Below are 21,833 nucleotides of genomic sequence, written 5' to 3'. Positions count from 1 at the left end.
TGAGCTGTAGGTGTGCCGGCGCCATAAGATCGGTGAACCGCGGCACGCTGCCGTTTGTGTGAGTAGCCTATCCAGGGCTCGAGTAGGCCGAAGGCAAAGGAGTAGAGAGTTAGTTCATAGGGGAGCAGAGGAGCTTAGCTGGCTCACCCCGAGAAGAAGAATTTACCGGACACCGGGTCCGAAGCTTGCCGGGAACTCCACGACCCAGCAAGATAAACCGGAATCCCTGGAGAACTACAGGTCCCAGGATCGCTAAAGTGCTGATACGTACCAGAGTCAGGAGACACATAGGCCCCGTAGGTCGGGAGCGTGCACTCCAAGAGAAGGCCCTACCACAAGGTCAGCCAGCGCAGGACAGAGACAAAGTTAGGCCTAGCTCCAGGCAGGTCAGAAACTTATTATGCAGAAGCCAGAACCAGGAGGCCCAAAACCTGCTCATTGGGGAGGATCTGGACATACACCCTTCACCCTACAGTGCTCCGGGGAGTGCCTGAAATTCCACCAGTAAAAGGTACTGAAGTGACTATCGTGTCCGTCCCTGTTCTTGCTCTGGCCCAGAGTAGTCTCTATATCCTGCATCCCCGTTCCTATACTGCCCTGAGGCCCAGCTCTAACTGTGGAGAGCTATACCATGAAGCTGCCTTATCATCAGCCTCAGTAGACTGCGCAGCGCTGGTGATCCTCACCAGAAACCACAGATGGCGTCACAAACTCTTTCTTTTATAAACTTTACAAATATCAACCCCTTTTTAGGAGAGACCCCAGGGTACGGGCCCGGGAGCCGACCACCGCGACATACCCAAGGCCCGGGTACCGAGTTATCCCCATTCCCCTGGGTGCCACATCCACATCTGAGGGACCGAGGGCTGGCTGTTGTGCTTAGACGGGGTTGAGAAGGGTGTCCCCGGCAAACTGCCGGTCTGTGAGGAAGATGCAGGCGGACATGTTAGGTTGCCTTGATCCAAAGGTGGTGCTATCGATGTCGGAGAGCGCTCAACACCAGCTGGTGTTTCCACCTCCAAATAAAATGATGACCTGACAATCACACTGGCTGTTGCGGGTAAAGAGGTGGCCGGTCTGCGTCCCAAAACAGGTGTGACTGCTGTCCCCCCAGTCACAGAGGATGAAGAGGCTGCGGATGCACAAGATGTGGCTGATGGTGGTTGGCCCAGCCGGCTAGGCCGCATTGTAGCACAGTGAGCTTCCCACTGCAACTTATGCTTCATATCCATGTGCCGGTTCATGTATGAAGTACTCAAACTATGTATTTTTTGGCCTCTACTTAGCTTTTTCTGACAAATGTTACAGATAACACGAGATGGGTCATTCTTATCGATCTGAAAAAATGCCCAAGCTATGCAAGGCTTAGCACCCATGCGACCTGAAGAGCCACTACGACTTGTGGTCAGAGGCAGAGTTGTGTTTGAGGATGCAGTTGTTGACGTGCTTCCAGTACTACGTCTCTGTCCAGGAAGGCGCAACCTGACCTCGTCGTCACTAGCATCCTCCTCCACCTCCTCTGCTGACCTCATCTCTTGGCTGACTGTGGGTTGACAGTAAGTGGGATCTCCAACCTCGTCATCATCACCCTGTGTGTTATCACACCAGTCGTCCTCGGAGTCAACCTCTTCCTGCCCTGACAAAAATCTCAAGTTGTCGTTCCAATCAGGTATTTGAGTCTCATCATCGCCTTCCTCATTCTCTCCACCAACAGGAGATACAGTTTGGGAACGAGGGTCTACATTATGGTTGAGGTGGAGGAGAGCCCACTTGAAGGAGCACTTGATATCCGTTGAAGCACCTGCTGTTTTTGTGCCTCATCTGGAATTTGTAGCGATTGGCGTGGCCGTAAGAAAGGGATCTTATCACATTGTCCACTAAAAGAAGTAGACATCTTAGTTTGGCTGGAAGATGGTCTTTCTTCTGCAGATGTTACTGTTGCTTTAACATCTACCCCACGGACACAACTTTTTTTTCCCTTCCCAACACACCTATTCCCCTTTCCACCATCAGCAGGCCTTTTTCCACTCATTTTGGTGGTTAACTAATTGACAACTCTGGAGTTGTTTGCACAAAAAACAATGGATGGGAACCGAGCAGAGCTGAGTGGCCAAACTGTTGTATTAGCCCAAAAGTATTGGCTGGGTTAGATGCAGTAAAACAATTTTATTACATACACAGGTGGTGGAGCTTAGTATAGATGGACTAATAGAACAAGTCCCACACACTGCTACAAGCCCAAATTTTTTTTCAGAGCTAGATGCAAATAAAAATTATTTTTAATTTGCAACCTGGTGGAGCTTAGTATAGATGGACTAATAGAACAAGTCACACACACTGCTACAAGCCCAAATTTTTTTTCAGAGCTAGATGCAGATAAAAATTATTTTTAATTTGCAACCTGGTGGAAGTTAGTATAGATGGACTAATAGAACAAGTCCCACACACTGCTACAAGCCCAAATTTTTTTTCAGAGCTAGATGCAGATAAAAATTATTTTTAATTTGCAACCTGGTGGAGCTTAGTATAGATGGACTAATAGAACAAGTCCCACGCACTGCTACAAGCCCAAATTTTTTTTCAGAGCTAGATGCAGATAAAAATTATTTTTAATTTGCAACCTGGTGGTGGTTAGTATACATGGACTAATAGAACAAGTCCCACACACTGCTACAAGCCCAATTTTTTTTTCAGAGCTAGATGCAGATAAAAATTATTTTTAATTTGCAACCTGGTGCAGGTTAGTATAGATGGACTAATAGAACAAGTCCCACACACTGCTACAAGACCACATTTTTTTTCAGAGCTAGATGCAGATAAAAATTATTTTTAATTTGCAACCTGGTGGAGGTTAGTATAGATGGACTAATAGAATGATGCTATGCCCAAAAGGTTTTACTTGGCTAGGTGCAGTAAAAAAATTTGTATTCTATACACAGGTGGTATAGCTTGCAACACAGATAGGCTACTCCACTGACCAACACTCACTGCAAGAGGCCAAAAAGGATTTGCTTAGCTAGATTTAGCCAAATGCTGTGAAAAAAACTTGCACAGCACTGGCACAGACCTGCCTAGCAAAAAGTCCTAGGAAATGCTGTAACCTAGTTCAGAAAAGGACTGCAATTACAAGTAGACCCTACTCCCAACCTATCTATTTAAGAGCACAGACCTGCCTGATAAAAGTCGTAGGAAATGATGTAACCTAGTCCTCAAAAGGACTGCAATCACAACTATCCCCTACTCCCAAGCTATCTGTAGATTTGTGCGAAAATTGGCTTGAAATGAACACTCAAAGTATAGCGCACACAGCAACAGCGGTGCCGTCTAACACGCAGCTGCAGCAGTGAGAAAATGGTGGCTACGTGGAAAATGGCTGGGTCTTATAGGGCAAGGACATGTGACATACACTGCCAATGACACATGCCTTTGCTTGTGTGAAAAAAGCAGTTCGCTCCGTGTGTGCGCTGATAGATTGCACCTCCCCACTGTAAATGGGGGAAAGAGAAAAAAAAATGGAGATCTTCATTATTTCTGCAGAGATCCATCCCCTGCCCCTCCCCCCGCCCCGCTGTACACTCAAACTGCGTATTAACATTAATTTTCAGCATTACTGAGAAAAAATCCAGTTATGATTTTGGTGCACGAACAGTTATGGAACATAACCTCGAACAGCCGGATATTTTTCAAATTGTTCGTGTTCGCCGAACGGCTCGAACATCGCCCAAAACAGCTCGAATTTGAGATTGGCGAACAGTTCGAGTCGAACACCGCTCATCTCTAGTGATAATATTAATATATTATAATAAATGTAATTAATATGTTGATATGAATATTGAGCAGAATTCATATCTGTCTATTGGTTCGTTCCCCGCAACAGTCATGGTCTCTCATGTGATCTCTTTGGAAAATTAATTGCCCACCCTTTCCTTAGATAGTAATAATGCCCCCTGTGTGCCAATACTGAATAATAATGCCCCCATCTATGCCTGATAATAATAGTGCACATGGGGTTTCTTACAATAATAATATTGCAGCTCATGGTATGCAAGGGGCTTATATTAATATGGGGTCTACCAGTAGATACATAGGGGGAGAGGGTTAATAAGAGGCTTTAATACAGAGCCCAGACAGGATGTACTATAACAGCAGGTGAAAGGGGGAGGTAAGAGGAGGAGCAGGCATTCTGCCGCTTAGGCTTGAAGGGGAATAGAGCCTGTAATAACACAGCGGGGCAGGCGGAGGGTTGTGTTTATTAGGAGCTTAGACCCGGCTGCTGCATTCAATGACACTTTACATAAAAATATGTTCCAGCGATGAGACCGGAGGGGGCGTCAGTGCGCATTGGGAGGCACGCTGCGCTCCAGCGAGAGGTTTCCTCCCCATACAGATACCGGAAGGTCCATGCTTGAAATGCACAGTGGGCTCCAATAGGGGGCGCTGTTTTATGGATCTCATCAAGTATTTATCACATCATAGGTCCAGATTGGTTCCCATAATGGCTAGGCAACAAGACAACAGGGAATATAGGTGTATAGATATATTATAAATATAGAGGATGTATTAATATAGTGTAAATGTACCAGATATAATCGATGCACACACAAAGGAGAATCATTTAACCCTGAATCAATATTCAGTGCAGCCAAGATTAAAAGTATAGATAAAGAAAAGAAGTCCGTCCAAATGGCCGACTATGCCGTATAGAAGAGCGCAGCCACAATTGGCCTACACACTGTATGGTGATAGTCTATGTAATAGGGCCATACTGAATAGTGATCACACTATAACAATAGGCCATTAGATAATAAAATCCATCTAGTCTCTCGTTGAATGATTTTCTTATCCCAGTCGACCAACCTCGCTGGTAAAGGGACCACGTGTATAACGTATGCCCATATAGACGGCTTGGGAGGGAGAGCTGATCCTTCTGACACATTCCCTTTAAAGTTATAAGGAGACGCAGAGGGGCACTATTATTATTATAAGGAGACCCAGAGGGGCACTATTATTATTATAAGGAGACCCAGAGGGGCACTATTATTATTATAAGGAGTCCCAGAGGGGCACTATTATTATTATAAGGAGACCCAGAGGGGCACTATTATTATTATAAGGAGACCCAGAGGGGCACTATTATTATTATAGGGAGACCCAGAGGGGCACTATTATTATTATAAGGAGACCCAGAGAGGCACTATTATTATTATAAGGAGACCCAGAGAGGCACTATTATTATTATAAGGAGACCCAGAGGGGCACTATTATTATTATAAGGAGACCCAGAGAGGCACTATTATTATTATAAGGAGACCCAGAGAGGCACTATTATTATTATAAGGAGTCCCAGAGGGGCACTATTATTATTATAAGGAGACGCAGAGGGGCACTATTATTATTATAAGGAGACCCAGAGGGGCACTATTATTATTATAAGGAGACCCAGAGGGGCACTATTATTATTATAAGGAGATGCAGAGGGGCAATATTATTATTATAAGGAGTCCCAGAGGGGCACTATTATTATTATAAGGAGACGCAGAGGGGCACTATTATTATTATAAGGAGACCCAGAGGGGCACTATTATTATTATAAGGAGACCCAGAGAGGCACTATTACTATTATAAGGAGACCCAGAGGGGCACTATTATTATTATAAGGAGTCCCAGAGGGGCACTATTATTATTATAAGGAGACCCAGAGTGGCACTATTATTATTATAAGGAGACCCAGAGGGGCACTATTATTATTATAAGGAGACGCAGAGGGGCACTATTATTATTATAAGGAGACCCAGAGGGGCACTATTATTATTATAAGGAGACCCAGAGAGGCACTATTATTATTATAAGGAGACCCAGAGAGGCACTATTATTATTATAAGGAGACCCAGAGGGGCACTATTATTATTATAAGGAGACCCAGAGGAGCACTGTTATTATTATAAGGAGACCCAGAGGGGCACTAATATTATTATAAGGAGACCCAGAGGGGCACTCTTATTATTATAAGGATGCCCAAGGGGAACTATTAATGTGATAAAGAGACCTAAATGATCATCCTAATAAATTGGTATCACGGGGAGTAGTAAATTTAGATTTTCTCCAATGGTAGGCAGGGTCATATTTGTAATAGAGACCCTCATCTTTGAAAGTGGGTGTGGGAGAGTAACATGGGCCTGTGTGCGTCCTATGCCAGAGCTGGGCGCAGCCCCTAATCCGGCCCTGTTCCCTCAGTAAAGATACTTCTTTTAGCCCCTAACACGGTACAAAGATATACATTGTCTTTTAGCCCCGGAATATGACTTTCTTATTGATACAAAACACTGTAATTTTTATTGTGTGGAACAGATATAAATAATTTATGTAACAACATAATAATACTCTAACTGCTCAGAAGAGTAAAGCGTCCATAGCTCTATCATCCATGTCTGCATATGGTACCGATGCTCAGCCTATATTGTTGCCTCCTTAAGGGATGCTAGGCAACTTCCTTATAAGGTAAGCTGCCCCTTTAAGAGTAGAACACAAGATTCCATTATGACATCACAATTAACCATCACTACTTCTACAAGTGATTACACTCTAGTTGTCACTTTGACTTTCCGGTGTCATTGTTGTCGGTGTGATAAGCCATATAGCTAGTCATATACAGACTGCGCTTGGATTTACTGGAAATGTCTGGAATTCCTCCAGACAGACTTCAGGTGTTAGCACTACTCCAGGGGATTCTTACCACCTATGACCCTGACTTTGTGCTACCACTACCCGATGGCGTCCTCAGCTTCACTTACCGGCTGGTAATGGAGCTTGTGAGAGATTGCCTGACCAAATACAAACGAGGTCATATAAGCTCAGAATATCTTGAGCATTTACAGAAGAACATATGGACATTAGTACAACAGGTAAATAGCGGACAATCTGCACAAATCATATAGTAATAATGGAAAATAATAATGGAATATAAGTTTAACCTGTACCAAATACCCAGATAAGAATAGCCGGGGAGCAGTAATAGGGCATACAGGCTACATGACAAGGGAGAGAGTGATATCTACAGGGTTATTGGGAGGGTTGTGGAGGTAGGGGGGAATTGGATTGGTTAACCAATTATGGACCACAGAGTTTTCAGTTGTTATGCCTTCATTTTTTCCTCACTTTCTTTCAAGAGCCATAAATTTGTAATTTTTCCATTGACATAGACATGTGAGGGCTTGATTCTTTTGCAGGACAAGTTGTAGCTTTCAGTGGCTCCATTCTATTTACCATACATTGTACTGAAACAAGGGAAAAAAATTCCAAGTGAGATGCAATGGTTCTTTGTGTCGCTATATTCAGGGACCCATAACATTTTAGTTTTCTGTCGATTGGGATGAGTGAAGATTTGAGTTTTGCAGTGAACTTTGTGTACATAGAGTGTCATAGAATCATAGATTCTATGGGTGTTTTGGTTGTTTATTATTAATGTTTTTAAGTGAAATGAGAAGACAAAAAAAAACCACAAATCCAATTTTTTTTCCTCTTTTCGGTGTTTATTGATCGTATTAATTAATTCCCTATCTTAAAAGATCAGACTTTAACAACCGCATCAATATCAAATATGATCATTAATTTTTTCCTTTCTTTATTTTAAATGGTGAAAAGAGGAGTGATTTGAACTTTTATACTTTTAACATTTTTTTAAATCTTTTATTTTTAACTTTTTTTTTTCGTTCCCTTAGGGGACTTAATCCTGCAAATCGCTCATACTATATATTGCAATACTACAGTATTGCGCTATATAGTGAAAATCTTGATCTCCTCTGGAGCTCAGCCTATAGCTAAGCTTCACAAGGAGGACCGTGGTTTCAGCAACGGAGGTCTTCAGCAGACCCCTGGTTGTCCTAGAAATGCATTAGACCCCTGTGATCGCCTTGTGGAGGGCCGATGAAAGCAAGAGTGCTCAGGCATCGGTGCATGTGACGCGCCCCTGGGCCTGTGTCGCGCTGCGTTGCGCACGCGGGAGCTTACCCGGAGCCGGATCTGTTTAGGGTTGTAGTCTCGTGGCGATGACCCGGTCCGTGCCCAGGGAGTCAAACTGGACGGCAGTCTGTTAGCGGTAGAAAATGGTTGATGACTACGCCACCCGTTGAATGCAGCCAGGGGGCTGCTGCTGCAGGGCAGACCGCTGAGGCCGGTGGAAGGATGGTGCAGCGTGATAGTATAACCCCCAACGGGAGGGGTATGGCCTCAGGGCAGCCGACGTGGATGATGGGGGTAGCAGGAACCACTCAGAGACGGTATGGTAGCGTTCAGGGTCTTTACTGGTAACAACGATAGACCCTCCCGGAGTACTTGCTAGCGAACGGGGCCTGGTCAGTCCTTGAGCAGATGGGATCTCCCCTGGCCAGGCGTAGTTGTAGGCCTCCCAAGCTGACTGTACTCTTCTGGCTACCTTGCTAGAAGCTGATGTAAGTAGCCCACGTCCCTGAGTGTACCGTGTGGTGCTCACCCGTATGGCCGGTGACTCGGGCTTCTGGGCCAGGGGACCTGAAATCCCCTGCCTGACGGATTCTGCTGCTGGGTAGAAGTTAGTCCCCACAGCCTCGGACTCCGGGTCCGGTAAAGAATCTTCTTAGTCAGGGCGAGCTCTTTAGCTGCCAGCCCCTGACTCCTTGTGACTCTGCTGCTTCCTATGCTGCTCTTGTCTCTACTCTTCCTGGACTCACCAACCCTGCCTCAGCCCCGGGTTTATACAGGGGAAGTTCTTCCCCTCCCAAGGCTGGGCAGGAGGTGTGGCATGCACAGGATCCCTGACCAAAGGACCTCCCACCTGCTCTCAGACGTAATATCTCTATCACTGTGACAACCAGACCCCTGGGGTGTCACACTCCCCCCTAGTGAAATTTAGTACTCCGGGACTAAACACTTTTTGGAAAAATATAACAAGGTATATCAAAGAACAATAAAATACAATAAGGAAACACAATAAGATGGTCACGGATGTCCGCAACCGGGTGCAGTCTTTGAAGAAAAGCAAAGGTGTCCATTTCACCAACACAGGGAGACGTAACCAGGTAGGGGTCTGTCCTACCCCGAGTCCTTAACAGTCTCTAGTCCATCCTGGGTTACGCTCCAACTATATACAAAGGATTCCCAGTAAATCCACCGAAGACTCCTAAAAACAACTAGAAACACAAAATTACACACAAGCAACAATAAACAGGTAAACATTGTAAAACAACTTAAACATTTAGATCCTCCAACGTGCGGGTAACTGGCCTCTAGTGGCCCTAGTGGACCTACGGAGCTGACTGTCTGGCCCTGAACTACAGGGTGTAGGAGCTGTCAAGGGTAAACTGGGCAGCTGTCTACCGGCTCTTTGTCTCACTAGGGGTACGGCAGGCTCACTATAAGCAGAGGGTGGATTCTCCTGTTCCGCTTGGGTGGAGTCTTCTGCCTCCTGGACCGGCTGCTCTTCCAGCTCTACCCGTTGCTCCGTAGGTTCTTGGGATGATGGTTGGAGGAAGGTGAGTACGGGTACCACAACTGCACCATTGACTTGAGTCCAAGACCGAGGGAAGTCCCCGAGCACGGTACTAACCATATCTTCCCTTTCTTCCACGGGTCGATGGTCTTCCTGTTCCTCCTCAGGGTTCCTCAGTTGTTCCGGGCACTTCTTCAGGTGGTCCCGGGATACAATGGCTGTGGTTTCCCCTCCGTCTTTACTGATGGTACAGACCTTCGGGTTCTCGTGGCTTGAGGGCAGTACGGTGTACGGGTCCTTCTCCCACTGGTCGTCCAACTTGTGGAGCCGTCTCTTCCTCTTCAAGACCTGCTCTCCGGGTACCAGGGGAACAGCGGGAGCATACTGGTTGTAAGTCTTCTCTTGTCTTTCCCTAGCCTGACAGAGACTTCGCTCCACGCTCTCCTGTACTTTCCGGTACTGCTGCTGCCTCTCTGTGTCCCAGTCCGTTTCTGGTGAAGTGTCCTCGGGCGTCAGGACTCCCATTTCCAGGTCAACAGGTAACTTACCAGGTCTTGCCCTCATTAGGTAAGCCGGGGTACAGTTGGTGGAACCTACCGGGATGTGGTTGTATAGGTCCACCAGATCGGGCAACTTCTCAGGCCACAGACTGCGTTCTTCCAGGGGCAACGTTTTTAGAAGATCCATTACCACCTGGTTCATTTTCTCACAAAGTCCATTAGTTTGCGGATGGTAGGGTGTCGTCCTTATCTTCCGGCAGCCATACAGATTGCAGAATTCCTGGAAGACCTCCGCTTCAAAGGCAGGTCCCTGGTCCGTCAGCACTTGGTCCGGGTACCCGTGTGGACGGCAAAAGTGCTGCTGGAAGGCTCTAGCTGCTGTTCGAGCCGTTAAGTCCTTGACGGGGACGACAACCAGAAACCGGGAGTAATGATCCACGATGGTTAACGCGTAGACGTAGCCACTTCTGCTGGGGGTCAGTTTTACATGATCCAAGGCTACCAGTTCCAACGGTTGCCGGGTGACGATGGACTGCAGGGGAGTCTTCTGGCTGGCCCGGTCCTTCCTTCTCAGATTGCACGGGCCACAGTCTCTGCACCACTTCTCGATGGTTCCCCTCATGCCTACCCAGTGGAACCGCTCGCGCAGCAGGAACTCCAGCTTTTTCCACCCGAAGTGTCCAGCTCCGTCGTGGTATGCCTCCATCACCATGGCTGCGTCTCTTCGTGGCACCACTACTTGCCAGAGTAGTTCATGCGTCCTGGAGTTAACCATTCTGCAGCACAACTTCCCCTTGTAAAGGAACAGTCGACTCTTCTCTGCCCATAGTTGTTTGGCTTCCTCTGGAGCGTCTGATTCCAGGCTAGCCTCCGGGCGAGTCAGCATCTCCTTCACCAGTCGGACGGCAGGGTCGCTGTCTTGCGTTTCCGCCCAGTTGTAGTGAGGTAAGGGGTTCAACGTAGCAGCCTGCTTACTCCTTACCCGGTGGGAATACTGGATAGTCCCATGACGGTGGAACGCAGGGAGTTCAACTTCTTCCAGTCCCTCCGGATCTTCTCCTCCGTCCGGCAGGTTGGGCATCCTGGACAGGGCGTCCGCGTTGGTATTGGAGCGCCCTGCCCGGTATTTAATTGTGAACTCGTAGTTGGACAGACGGGCCATCCACCTCTGCTCCAGGGCACCGAGTCTTGCCGTGTCCAGGTGTGTCAGCGGGTTGTTATCCGTGTATACGGTGAACCGGGAAGAAGCGAGGTAATGCCTAAAGCGCTCGGTGACTGCCCATACCACGGCCAGGAACTCTAGCTTAAATGAGCTGTAATTTTCGGGGTTCCTTTCGGTGGGTCGCAGTTTTCGGCTGGCATAGGAGATTACTCGTTCTCTCCCCTGCTGAATCTGGGACAGTACGGCTCCTAGCCCGATGTTACTGGCGTCGGTGTAGAGGATGAAGGGCTGGCTATAGTCCGGGTACGCCAAGATTTCATCCCCCGTGAGGGCCATCTTCAGCTGGCGGAAGGACTCTTCTTCTAGCTTTTCCCATTTGAAGGGCGGCTTCTGGTTCTTGGCCTTCCGGGACTGGCCTATCAGGAGGTCCTGCATAGGTGCTGCCTTTTTGGTGAAACCGGGAATAAACCTTCGGTAGTAGCCTACCAACCCTAGGAACTGCCGCACTTCTTTTACGCTGGAGGGGCTTGGCCATCCCTTAATTGCGGTGATCTTATCGGGGTCGGGAGCCACTCCGTCAGCGCTCACCACGTGTCCCAGGTATTGCACCTTTGGTTTCAGGAGGTGACACTTGGAGGGTTTCACCTTTAGGCCGTAACTCGCCAGAGCTTCGAACACCTCCGCCAGGTGTTTCAGGTGGTCCTCATAAGTTTTGGAGTATACGATGACATCGTCCAGGTACAACAGGACCGTCTCGAAGTTTCTGTGGCCCAGACAGCACTCCATTAATCGTTGGAAGGTTCCTGGGGCGTTGCAGAGTCCGAACGGCATGCAGGTGAACTCGCTAAGTCCCATCGGGGTGGTGAATGCGGTCTTCTCCCGGTCCGCCTCTGCTACAGGAACCTGCCAGTACCCGCTAGTGAGATCCAAGGTAGAGAAGAAGTTAGCAGATCTTAAAGCAGCCAATGACTCCTCTATCCTTGGTAAGGGGTACGCATCCTTGTGTGTGATACGGTTGATTTTCCGGTAATCTACACACATCCTCATGGTGTTGTCTTTCTTTTTGACTAAAACTAGTGGGGCTGCCCAGGGGCTACAGCTATCCCGGATTACCCCAGCCTCCTTCATGTCTCTAAGCATCCCCTTGGCGTGTTGGTAATGTGCAGGGGGTACGGGTCGATACCTCTCTTTTATGGGAGGATGATCTCCCGTGGGGATGCGGTGTTCTACCCCCTTGACTCGCCCGAAGTCTAACGGGTGTTTACTAAACACTCTCTCATACTCTTGAACCACCCGATAGACTCCTTGTTTCTGGTGTGAGGGAGTGGAGTCAGTACCCAGATGTAGTTGCTGACACCAGTCCTCCATGTCTTTCTTAGAGCCGTTACCTTCCTCCGGGTGAGATGGAGGCAAGGGTTCCACAGATTGTATAGAATTTTGATTAGTGGTATATAATTTGGCTAGCGTGGCATACCGGGGCAGGTACACTTCCCTCTCCCCGATATTTATTATGCGAACGGGCACCCTCCCATGGCGTACATTGACCACCCCCCGTGCTGTCAAAATGGTGGGCCTACTGTCTGAGTAAACTGGTTCTACCATTGCCTGGTAATCTCTACCTCTCAGACCAATAGCTGCCCGGCACCAAATCATCATTTCACTTTTTGGGGGCATGGCAATAGGAAAAGGGTCACACATTCTTACGCTACCAATCTCACCGCCGGAGAGTTCCACTTGTTGCCGTTGCATCAGTGCCCGGATCTCTTTCTGGAGCACCCGCTGCTCGCCGGAGCTGGCATTCTTGGCAACCTGCTGTAAAAGGAAAATCACCTCTGCAAGACAATTTTCAATTACATTAGTTCCTAGAGTTATTTTTGGGTGACTCTCATGTTTGTCAATATCTACAATGATCAGTCCCTGTGCGGCCAGTTCGACTCTACCAATTTTGATGGTCACCTCTTTAAATCCGATCTGTGGCACGGGCTGACCATTGCTGGCGATGATACTCAAGTCGTCGTCAGGGTAGCGGGTAATATCCGAGTCATTCCAGTACTGCTTGAAGAGCACGTACGGGATGGTGGTGACCTGTGACCCGGTGTCCAGTAGGGCACTCATGGGAATGCCATCCAGTACCACAGGCAAGACTGGACGTCCTCCCACATATCTGTCGCGCCAGTTCGATGGGCCTGGTGATCTTTTTCCTGGGGGTTGGCCCTCTACCCCAGGTTGTGCCCGTTTAAAGAACAGTACCTTTCCATATGTCCGGGTTGATTGCAGCGGCGGCAGATGGGTCGTCCGTCCTCGCTGTATCGGTCACTGGGTCTTCCTCTGGCCGGTGGGGTCCTCCTTGGTCGACGCCACGGGATGTCCTCCGGTCCGGATGCCAGCTGGATCTTCCCTGGAGTGGAAACCTGTAAAGACTGCACAGTTCGGGTTAGCGCAGCAACGCTTTTAGCTAGCTCTTGGACCTGATGGTGTAGGTCTGGAGCCGGGTCATTGTCCAAAGCCTGCGCATCAGCTCCCACAGGCCCTGCTGACAAGGGCGCCGCCTCCTGGTAGTAAGTGGTAGTGGGGCGTCTGTGGGTCACAACGCCACCTGGTGCCGGTTCTCGGAGCACCCGGATGGCTCTGTCCTTGAACTGTGCAAATTCTAGATGAGGGTCCTGTAAGGCCATTGCCCGCAACTGGGTGCGGTGGGCATTGCAATATAAACCCTCTATAAATTGTTCGGTCAACAGCCTGTCCTCGTTTCCCACTCCATTAGGGTCGGTCTGCTTAATGGCCCTCAGGGCCTCTTGTAGGTTGAGTGCATAGTCCCTTATACTCTCATGCGCTCGCTGCTTGCACCCGTAGAATCTAAGTTTAATCTCGGCTGAGGTGCGGGTATCAAAGGTGTCCTTCAGCCGGGTTAGTATCCCTGCGACAGTCTTCCTCCCAGGTGGCCAGGATTTTACTTCCCTTTTGGCTGCCCCAGTTAGTTGGGCCACCAGGATGCCCACTTTTTGCTCTTCTGTGAGGGGGTACACCTGGAAGAGGCTATCCAGCTTTTCTCTAAAGTCATGCAGGGTATGTGACTCCCCTGAGTACTGGGGTAGCCAAGCTGCTCCCGGGATATAGGGCATGGTGAAGGGCATAACTGCAACAGCGGTAGCGCTGGCGGGGGTTGAGGCAGTGGAGCTCTCCTCCGTATCCGACATCTTCCTCCCCCCTAGTGGACCGTGGCCTACCTTGCGATGATCCTGTTCCGTAGGCCGCGGCTCCGCAGTGGATCGTCAGGGTTGAGGACCTTCTGTCGCGCTCCTGTGACGTCGGCGTCTGCTGGGCTCCTTCCAGGACCTTACGCAACGTCCGGACGTGAGGCGGGGCTTCAGTTCTCGCGCGCTTTCGGAGTCCACGCCCCTCTTCTTCCCGCGCGGCGTCCTCAAGATGGCGTCCAATGGCGGGAAAACTCCACGGATGGCGGGAAGAAGGCTGAAGATGGCGCCGGATGGCGGGAAACTTCACCGATGGCGGGAAGAAGGCTGAAGATGGCGCCGGATGGCGGGAATCTTCACCGATGGCGGGAATCTTCACCACTGGTAAGTTTGAACAGTCTTTGCTTTTCAGGCACGCAGTACCCGGTGGTTGCGGGCACGTGATCCTGCCGACTACGCCAAAGTTGACGCGCCCCTGGGCCTGTGTCGCGCTGCGTTGCGCACGCGGGAGCTTACCCGGAGCCGGATCTGTTTAGGGTTGTAGTCTCGTGGCGATGACCCGGTCCGTGCCCAGGGAGTCAAACTGGACGGCAGTCTGTTAGCGGTAGAAAATGGTTGATGACTACGCCACCCGTTGAATGCAGCCAGGGGGCTGCTGCTGCAGGGCAGACCGCTGAGGCCGGTGGAAGGATGGTGCAGCGTGATAGTATAACCCCCAACGGGAGGGGTATGGCCTCAGGGCAGCCGACGTGGATGATGGGGGTAGCAGGAACCACTCAGAGACGGTATGGTAGCGTTCAGGGTCTTTACTGGTAACAACGATAGACCCTCCCGGAGTACTTGCTAGCGAACGGGGCCTGGTCAGTCCTTGAGCAGATGGGATCTCCCCTGGCCAGGCGTAGTTGTAGGCCTCCCAAGCTGACTGTACTCTTCTGGCTACCTTGCTAGAAGCTGATGTAAGTAGCCCACGTCCCTGAGTGTACCGTGTGGTGCTCACCCGTATGGCCGGTGACTCGGGCTTCTGGGCCAGGGGACCTGAAATCCCCTGCCTGACGGATTCTGCTGCTGGGTAGAAGTTAGTCCCCACAGCCTCGGACTCCGGGTCCGGTAAAGAATCTTCTTAGTCAGGGCGAGCTCTTTAGCTGCCAGCCCCTGACTCCTTGTGACTCTGCTGCTTCCTATGCTGCTCTTGTCTCTACTCTTCCTGGACTCACCAACCCTGCCTCAGCCCCGGGTTTATACAGGGGAAGTTCTTCCCCTCCCAAGGCTGGGCAGGAGGTGTGGCATGCACAGGATCCCTGACCAAAGGACCTCCCACCTGCTCTCAGACGTAATATCTCTATCACTGTGACAACCAGACCCCTGGGGTGTCACACTTGCACAATTGAAATGATACTGTCACAGACTGACAGCTTTATTTAAATGGTTAACAGAAGAATTCTGCGTTGTCCACGGTTTTTAGGGACAGATGCTGGCTATTTCATATACGCATGTTTGGGGAGCTCAGCTCCTGAGCCCCCTCCACATGTGAGGACCCTTCCAGGATGTTAATAACCCGTACATTTGCGGGAAGGAGTTGAGGAGCTGGGTTACAGGGGGACAATAAAAGGAAGAAGGTAGGAGTTTCACGTTCCAGCATCCAACCAGCCCTTATAAAGAGATGGGAGGAAAGTTTGAAGGCTGGCACTTGATAAGTAGAGGTTTTGGGACGGTCACAGCAGTGGGGGATAGGTTTGGGTCAGAGTCTTGATAAATGTGATGTCCTTTGGACGGAGGTTACTGTTGGGGGAATAGTGACTTTGGTTACATCTCAATATAATTAGTGGACTTCGGTCCTGTGAGGATAGTGGTATTAATGTGGGATATTAATGCCTTAACCCTTGTGTCGGTGTGGTGCGGCTAGGGTCTAACTCTTAATTAGGTGTTGTTTTTCTTCTGGTTTAAAGCCTATTAGATATCTACTGTATATAGTTGTGGGGCTATCATTGTTGCAGCCACCCCGCGTTTTGAGTTGGAGTCTGCTGTGGCCATTTTACACAGGTCACAAGCAGCCATGTGTCTTATATACATACATTGGGTATGGAGGGAGGACGTGGGGATTTAAAGGTTTACAAGCGACCGGATCCCTCGTCAGCTGTGATGTAGTACTTGTAGTGTAGATAGCATAAGTAACATGGTGATATAAATGGCCTCCTCCGTTTTGCTTTTTCTCTCATGATTTTCCTTTCTTCTTTGTTTTCATCTCTATAGGCTGAAGAAAAATCCCAAAGTGGAGAATTGGCCTTTATTAAACAACTGGCCCAAAATGTCCTGCTTGTACTGGAGTATCCGGCCTACTCAGTGGAGCGCCTGGTAAGGATCTATCATCTTCTACATCTCATGTCCTTGTTGTCTGATCTTCTCCAGATCACCAGCCATATAGCAGAAGCTCAGGTTCATGATGGTGGAGGCCTCCCTGTCCTCTCCAGGCAGACACAGGTTTCCATCTCATGTCATTGTTCTCTGATCTTCTCCAGATCACCAGCCATATAGCAGAAGCTCAGATTTATGATGGTGGAGGCCTCCATGTCCGCTCCAGGCAGACACAGGTCTACATCTCATGTCCTTGTCTCATCTTCTCCAGATTACCAATCATATAGCAGAAGGTCAGTTTCATGATGGTGGAGGCCTCCCTGTCCTCTCCAGGCAGACACAGGTCTACATCTCATGTCTTGTTGTCTGATCTTCTCCAGATTACCAGCCATTTAGCAGAAGGTCGGATTTATGATAGTGGAGGCCTCCATGTCCACTCCAGGCAGACACAGGGTATTTTATGGCCACCTGTCCCTGTGGCTTCATCATCTGTGAGGACAGTCTGTACTCAGTGGTGCGGAGTTTGTATTTCCGCCTGTGTCTTTGTATAAGGGGGATATCTCCTATAATATAATAGTGTCTGTGCAGGGTCCGGCTTGTATCACGTCCCCTACATCTGCTGCAGTGTAATCATCATGGACATAATATAGAAGAGAGACGTTCCTGCATCTTCAGCTTTTATTCCCCTGCAGTTTCTATGTCTTAATGTCATTTCTTATTCCTTTTTAGGCCGCGATCGGATCATTGAACCTGGGGAGAAATCCTTGTAAGAGCGACTATAAACCGATCAAACTGATCAGCAGTGGAGCCTTTGGGTGAGCTTTACTTTGGTATTATATATATTTCCCAGGGCTCCTTATGACGATGTCTCTGCATCCTTCTCATGTTATGTTCCCATGGACAAATTATGAGTTCACATCACGGTCCACATCTATCTGTCACTATTCAGGTCAGTTAGGATGTGACGTGGATGAGGACCCCCCATTGGTGATCATTTGTGGAGTGTTATTTTATGTATTTATAGACATGGTTTTCTAGTGATGGCCCCACATTAATCATTAATACAGGAGATCATTTGATGAGATCTATAGATAGATTGTTAATAAGAATTTATAGTAAATCATGTTTTTTTCTCCTCTCCAGGGCCGTCCACTTAGTTCGCCATAAAGACACAAACCAAGTCTGCGCTATGAAGAAAATGGACAAGGAGAACCTGAAAAAGCCAAAGAGGCTTGAATGGGCCTTTCTGGAGAGGGACATCTCAGCATTCGCAGATTGTCCCTTTGTGGTCTCCACGTTCTGCTCCTTTCCTACTAAACTTCATCTATGTATGGTCATGGAGTATGTACCAGGTAGGACACATCCATTGTATCTATATCCAGCCCACGTCTGCTTAATCCTAGCACCTATATATGACCACAATGTGCCCACATGGACGGTTACATGTCCTCTTTGCAATTATTATAAGTCATCTGTTACCAAGATGCCTGAAAAACCATTGATCTCTATGAAAGTCCCCCAGTATGTCCTCGCTGAGCACGGCAGCAATTTCCACTATGGGTAAAAGGAAGATTTGTCTTTTTGAAGAGTTTTTATCGATAAGAACGTTCACATAGAAAAAAATAAGAGGCTCGTAGATGAGGCTTTGTCTCTATGTATAGGGTCTATCTGCAGTATACAGTATACGCACTACATTATACAGTATATACAGACCATCCTGTCCCAATGTCTCCGCCTTTTTCACATTCCCACTCATCATGTGTAATTTACATTGTAACAAACCCTCAGTTCTCATATTTGCTTTCTATTGTAGGAGGTGACTGTGGTACCCTTCTAAAGCACAGGGGTCCTTTACCAGTCCTCTTGGCCCGTATGTACATTGCGGAAACGGTCCTTGCTGTGGAATACCTGCACAGCTATGGTGTGGTGCACAGAGATCTGAAGCCTGAGAAGTAAGTGACCCCTCTAGCATATTAGAGGGGAAGAAAGTTAGAGTTTCTTATACAGTCTGTGGGTTATTACTTGGTGCTGACACCATCTTTTCTTTCACAGCCTCCTGATAACATCAACAGGACATATTAAGGTCACTGATTTTGGGGTTTCAAAACTCGGCCTCATGAGACCAAACTCAGACTTCTACAAGACTCCAACTAAGGACATCACCAAAGAGTTCCTTGATAAAGAGGTAGGCTTTACTTACAGGGTCTTGTACTTTACAGATCTCATCTCTTTCTCCTTCTCTGATTTATAATTTCTCTAGAAAAACATTTCCACTGATGTTATGTGTCGCAATTATATTTATTGATCATCATCTCCTTTTTCTGTTGGTTTCCAGACTGCTGGCACCCCTACTTACATGGCCCCAGAAGTTATCCTAAAGATAGGCTATGGAAGGCCTGTTGACTGGTGGTCAATAGGGATCATCCTATATAAATTTCTATTTGGATATCCACCATTTACAGGGGCTTGCAGAAGGAATATTTTACACAGTATCATCCAGGGTAAGTAAAATAATCTGAATGCTTGTGATGTCACTGTTATTTGACATGAATAGTTCTGTAGTTTTTTCTAGCTTTGTTAAGGAATTTTTTTTTTATGAAAATAAATGAAGAGGTTTTATTTCTTATAATATTTGCTTTTTATATAACAGATGATATACCTTGGAGATGTAATTACTTTCCTCCAACTAATGCTCGAGGCATCATCACTCAACTGCTCAGAAAAATTCCAGCACTGAGACTTGGAACAGGTAATATTAATAGTATTATCAATGAATTATTACAGCGTGACCAGACAAAAGATGGGTTCCATGAGGATCAGCACTGAGGTTCTGTACTCTACCTACTTTTCTATTACCCATTCTTCATGCTATAATGTTCAATATATTTCCTTTATGTCGGCTCTGTTACATCTTCAGTTCAGATTAACATAAATTCTACAGATATGGAGCAGTTTCTCTGACAATGACTGTATCACTTTCTTTCTTGCCTTCCTTTTCCAGGAGGCGCAAATGAGATCAAAATTCATCCATTTATGCGTGACTTAGACTTTGACAACCTTTTAAGTCAGAAGCCCCTGTTCGTTCCTGACCTAAAGTCAGATGAGGACACCCGCTACTTTATCAGTAAGTAAAATGAGACGTCATCTGCAGAAAACTGACGTGTGTCTTGTCTTTCATTTTATGTCAAAATCAGTTCCCATCATTATTAGTGATAACATGGTGACTGTCTGGGTATTATACTAATAATCTCTAATAACACTTGTATTTTTTAGCTCGAAGTAGCAGCTTCAAACATATGAATTCAGATGAGGGGGACACAAGTGAGGACAATGACTGGCCAGAAATCAAAAACTTTGCATCAACTTATCAAAGGTCTTCTAAAGTAAGTATGTGGCTAATAAAATGTATGAAACCTATAATTACAAAAAAAAATTAAATCTATTTTATATTTCTTTATCTGTTTTAGCTATACATCACGAATTCTGGGATGATGACCAATATAGAGCCTATGTCACCTCCACAGTGTTCCCAAGAGAACAGTGATGGAGGCAATGAAGAGCCTATGTCACCTCCACAGTGTTCCCAAGAGAATAGTGATGAAGGCAATGAAGTGTCTATGTCACCTCCAGGGTGTTCCCCAGAGATCAATGAAAAACGCTCAGAAATGTGAGTAGATTATTATTATTATGAGTAACACAAATCTAAATCTAGCATCCACCACCCCATGACTACACAATCTCTGTGGGTCTTACTTGTGATAACTTCAATAACAGCTGATTGTTGCGACCAACCATTCATTTCCAACTCACTACAGGCCAATATTACTAATTAGACTCCATTCTTGCTGGTAAAATGTGGTCTTGAGCAGGATATCTCCTCTATGTTGTCCTAATTGACCTTACAGACAGGTGTTCTTCCGTTATTCTATTGTTTTTTCCTTGTAATTTACGTGTCTTTTTTCTACCAACAGGCAGAAAGAATCTTCCCCTTCCAAAACTGTTGGAGACAATCAGTGTTTTACTGCTAAAAACAGTGAGTCATCCTTGCCCTCATTGTCAGGTATGTACAGGTTTATAGGCCATCCAATTATAGCCTATGATCCAAAATTTAAATATTAAGGCTCTAAAATTACTTCCTTTATTCTTTCTGCTCCCCTGAGTATTCTATTTTTTGTTTTGTTAAAATCCCCCATACGGTTCCAGAGTTATGGGCCTTTGTAATTAGTGGTAATTTTTATTCTTTACAAAGGGGCGGTGCTCACAGGATCCTCTGGGGCGTGCCCTTAGGTTACCACGCCCACATGATAAAGACCATAATAATTAACACTAAATAAAAAGTCCCATATCTCTACAACCGTACTGTGGATTTTAGGAAAACAAATATCAGAATACTCAGGGGAGAAGCCGACATAAAATAAGAGCGAATCTTGGACACTTTTGACCTGGTGATGGGTCTTCTTTAAAGTTACAATGAAGTTTTATCCAACTGATTATATAACACCGTGGCTTGCTGAAAGTAATGTCATATTAATATGGGGACATGGTTCTTTGGGGAGACACCACCGGAACCCAGAAAAGCTACAGGTTCATATTAATCAGTTGCATAACTCTATAAAGATACAAAGCTCATCTTTTAGGAGTTTATAATCAACATTTTTTTCTGGCTTTTTGATTAGAATCTCCAGTTCAGAAGAGAAGAAAATATTTTCGAACACTGAGAAAACAACTAAAAACAGAGAAAGTTGAAGAGGGGGAAACTAGGCGAGGTAAGTGTGACGATAATCTCCATGTTGTATGACGTCAGTGAGAAGAAGTCATGTGGAGCAGATGTTATCCGTCAGTGGTGGGATTGTCACATGTATGATGGCTGACAATGATTCTGCTCCTCTGTATGATGAGATTCCTCTAACGTCATGTTACAGTGACACCACAGTAGTGTCCTCTAATATGGAGTCCCATTACTTACATCAGTTTTACATCTTTTCTCCTAGGTTCTCTCTTCCGCCGGATGATAACATCCTGCCGGCGTGGATTATCCAGGGCTGCTCGTGCTGTCAGAGAAAGCTGCATTTTTGGCTGCTGCCACCAACGCACCATTGACATCTCGAGGACAGAAAACCCCCAAATCTAGCGCTCTGAAGAAACTACAGCACATCCACCAT

Source organism: Phyllobates terribilis, unplaced genomic scaffold (genome assembly GCF_046119375.1).
Source record: "Phyllobates terribilis strain yellow unplaced genomic scaffold, ASM4611937v1 Scaffold_3__8_contigs__length_932513732, whole genome shotgun sequence".
Lineage (NCBI taxonomy): Eukaryota > Metazoa > Chordata > Amphibia > Anura > Dendrobatidae > Phyllobates > Phyllobates terribilis.
Note: the sequence above shows the minus strand (reverse complement) of the source record.